Source organism: Dromaius novaehollandiae, chromosome 5, assembly GCF_036370855.1.
Source record: "Dromaius novaehollandiae isolate bDroNov1 chromosome 5, bDroNov1.hap1, whole genome shotgun sequence".
Taxonomy (NCBI): Eukaryota; Metazoa; Chordata; class Aves; order Casuariiformes; family Dromaiidae; genus Dromaius; species Dromaius novaehollandiae.
In genome coordinates this window covers 1,748,260-1,752,597 of record NC_088102.1, presented here as the reverse complement: position 1 = coordinate 1,752,597, position 4,338 = coordinate 1,748,260, and positions in this window count along the sequence as shown.

Below are 4,338 nucleotides of genomic sequence, written 5' to 3'. Positions count from 1 at the left end.
GTAATAAATAACGCAGATGCAATCCTTTTGCTTTCACTCGGCTCACTTGCAGAAATACATAAATACCGCCGACAGCAAACGAGCTCTGCACGAGGGCTCAGCTCAACGCATGGCCGGCGCGGTGGAGATCCAGCTTTGCGGGGACGTCGGGCCGTGCCGCTGCCGTGGCTCGCGGGCTGCAGTCCTGGTGCCCGGCTTTCCAGCAAATATCCGCTCGGGACTGGCAGGGCAAGAGCCGGCTAGCTGTCAGGGAGCAAGCCCGGATCTCGCTGGCTGTAAGCTTGAAGGATGTTCTGGATGTTCGGTGCTGCTGAGGAGGTGATGACACGCTGTGTCCTTCTGCACGCCTTTGCTAACGAACGTCTGGAAAACAGAAATCTCCATCATCTAGTGTCGTGTGCTTCTAATAACTCATTGCAATTTTCCTCTGGTCCCAAATAACTCCACGTTCATATTCTTTGCCTGGAGAAAGGGACTTCACTCCAGGTCTTATAGGCAAATGTTTCTTTCTAATAACAGCACATTGTAGAATACACAAATAATATTCATTGTATAATGTATTGTATAAACCTCTACCTTTTATGGTTTTCTCTCCGAGGTGCACTGTTTCTACCAGATATTTAAATGAATAAGTCCCTCCCACTTGAACGTCTGTCTTTGCCTGCCAGAAGATCCCCCTGCTCCTGTTACGGCTCTGCTTTGGGCAGTGGTCCGGCCGCAGACATGGGTTACAGGCACATCAGCAAAGGTGGTAGAGTTTCCCACAGCTAGCTACTTTTCTTGCATTTCTGCAGTGGCTTCTCCTCAGGTCAGTAATACATCATAAATACATCAGACTTGGGAGACACTTGTGGAGCCCCTTGCTGCTGTAACCCTGCTGGTTATCCCCTGGCTCTTACCGTCTTCTCCCCGAAAAGCCTGTTTTGGATCCATGTCCTGCATGCTGCTTTTCTTCACTTTGTCATTTCAAGCCCTCCACTTGCTGCCAGCAGTTTTGCCAAGTATTAAATGGGTCTAGATCAGTTCTAGTCAAAAAGAAGCTTTTTTAGTTCACAGGGAGTTTCGTAGTGTGCCTGGCCTGGTGTTGGCAGATGTGGAGATGCTGGCTGCCATTTCTGGGGAGAGGGCGGGAAGTCCAAGCAGGGCTCATCCAGGATCATTCTTCAATGCTGCAGCAGTTTATTGAACCTCTTATTTTTTGCATGTAACATTTTGTACTTGGAAAACTGGCAAATGATCACGTTGGAAAAAACAGAATTAACTAGAAAACAGAGGTGCTGAATACACTAAGAGTCATCAAAGGATAGAAAACTATTTTATTTCAATTTTTTAAATGAGCAAGTGTAGTTTATGCAGGCTCAGTGTTAAAGAGAGAGAGGGATGCTGTCGTGCCAGTACTAGCAATGACTTTCTCTAGGAAATACTAAACCATGGCTCTGATTTTTGTGGAGACCCTGCAGCAGCGTTTGGGAGAAGTTCCTCTTCAGGCAGTGTTGGGCATAGCTGCACAAAACGTGCACAAAACGGTAAGCAGAGGCACAGCAAAAAACACTGGTCTGATTCGAGGGTATTTTCTCTGACAGGAACCCATAAAAGGAGTTTAGGAGAAGACCGTAAGAACAAAACAGATTCAGATGATCTTTCCTCTAGCATTTCTTCACAGCTCGTTGGAGTTTAAGGACAGTTATATGATGTTTAATACCCATCGGTGGATCTACCCTTCGCGATGTTGTCTAAGCCTTTGGAAACTACTTATAATTCGATTTCTGCAATATTCTGTAGGAATGAATTCCACAGCTTAATTTTGTGCTACGTGATAAATAATAGTCCCTTAGCTTTAAACTAGCCTTAATGCCCAATAATTTCATAGGATAACCTATAACCCGTGTAATGAAAGATTGGTCTTACTCTTTGTGTGTCTTCCCAAGCCGCGGAGCTTCTCTCTCTGCTCTGTCGTCTTCCAACCCCAAATCATTCCTTTTCCAGGCTGAAAAAAGCTAGGCTATTTAGTCCCTTAAGAGAACACCAGGCAATATTTCTGAGTGCCTTCGATGTACTTTTCTGCGCCCCTTTGAGTCCTGCTGTCTTCCCTCCGAGGCGGGGTGGCGAGGCTCGTAGTCGGTGGCCCCGACGCCGGCTCCTCTCCACGCGGCTCCCGTCGCTCCTCCTGCCCGATCCGCGGCACGGAGAGGAGGTGTCCAGGAGGCCAGTCCCAGGGATTCAAGCTCGCTTTCCTGAGCAGTCAAGGCTAATTTAGAGCCCAATGTGCTACGGTTAATTTTTCCAATGTGCAGTGCTCACACTTACCAACGCTGAATGTCATCAGCCTTCCTGCTGCCAAGTCGTCTTCTCCTGTGAGAGGTTTCGTTAATGAGCTTCAGCTTTGACAGTGAATAGTTTTGTTGCTTTAGCAAATTTTACCCCCTTGCACTTCTTGTCCAGCCGTTATTGACGGGACGGAGGAGCTGCCTTGCTGTAAGGGAGCCCTGGAGAGTCCACCATCAGTCTCGTCCTTCCTAATACCTCATCTTCTTTGCCTGAATCTTCATTTTCCTAGAGCTAAGTACTGACCCAGGAAAGAACCTTTGCTCTTGCCCTATGATAGGTTCGTTTCTTAAAAGCCCTTGGGGAAAACCGTTTTTAATGCCAAGTAGTGACCAGCTCACCTCAATCCACAGAGCCGTTGCCTTCTTCCAAGGACTGCAATAGGCTGCTAAGCATGACGTTTCTCTGCAAAAGCTGCGCTAACGCCTCTGCAGTAGCGACCATGAACCTACTCATTTTCTTCTTTTTTATAATTTATTTCATTTTGCTTTGTTCACTTGTTCTAGCTTCCTTCTTTGGTCAGCAGTTTACCCATTTTTGAGTGTTGTTTGGCTTCTCATGTCACCTGCTGCAGCAGTGAAGTTTTGTAACTCGGCTGAACACCCAATTCTAATTAGAACAAGAGAGAGATGTGAATTAGAAGGTCATATATGCCTTTTTTCAGCACTGGGCTGGTTCATTTATAATGTGAGATCTGTAGTTGTGCTAATAGAGAAACTGCTCTTATTTAAAGTCCACCTCAACACGTTTAGGGGATTTCTAATTGAAGCACCTCAGGCCTTGATTTTCCTGACTTCAGTGAGGTTAGAATTAGGTCAGGAGGTATTTTCTCAGGCTGTTTCAAGGAAAAGCAGTCAACTCATTTCTGCCCAGTTTTCTTCATACACAAGTTATACAGTTCCACAAATACAATACCGAGCTCCGAATGTGGCCTTCCACACTACGGTTGTAATTGGATTCACAAATCCAATTACAGTGGTTTATGGCGAGCACAACTTGAGCGCGGATTTCTCTTTTTCATCATTTTTCCACTTTTCATCCTGCACGTCCCGGAGTCTGAGACTGCCGGATGACAGACACAAGCAGCAAGAGCGGGTGTGCGGCAGCCTCCCCTGCTGAGATTTTCACTCTTTCGGGAACTTGGTGATTTCCACGCGCAGACTTCAACGTACGACCAAGGCTCGAGACTCCCAAGCTGGAAGTGTGGTGGCAAAGAATTCATCCATCTGCTTTCTATGAAGCCGGATTACTAGGAAGGCCAGATTGCAAGTATATCTCCATTTTTTTAAGCACAATCTGAGGAATCGTATGTATACGTGACGTCCTGGGTGCTGGGGACTGCTGTTACGAATGGACCACAGCCCGGAGCTGCCTGGGACCTGTGCTCGTCAGCAGATTTCGGCGTACGGATACGTGTCCTGCACGGTGTCTTTCACCCTGGGGTTGGCTCCATGTTGTGCTGACTCCAAGACGATGGTCACGCCAGCACCACTGCAATCACTCTTGGTGTCCAAACTTTCTGTAATGGGTGTGAACTGGAGATACTGGTGGCACCCAGATGCACGGGTGCACCTGCCCTTGGAGATCTCCAAGCTTTAAATGGGTTGATTTCCTCGCAGTAAAGCTGAACTGCTTTGGTGCTTTTGCTGGAAACATCACTGCTAAAAATGGCACGCCTGTGAATGGTGCAGAGGTGGAATTTCCTGCTAGAAGTTCAGAGTTTTCTTTTGTCTTCTAAGCAAGGGATGCGTTGGAACAGCTCAACTTTGGGTGCCTAATACCCATTTGGTAAGGGCCCAACATGGTAACCAGGTATATTCCTGCATTCTCATCTCAATATGAATATTGAAGTCCTCCTTTCCTCCTGGAGAATGCTCTGTGCTGTGCTGCTGGTGGCCTTGCCTTGCTTTGACGCTTCTGTTGTGCTGTGGCTGTGGCTCACATCACTTCTTGCATAGTTAATAATTAGTATTGCCGTGTTTTATCAAGAAAGCAAAGTTTGTAGCATATGGA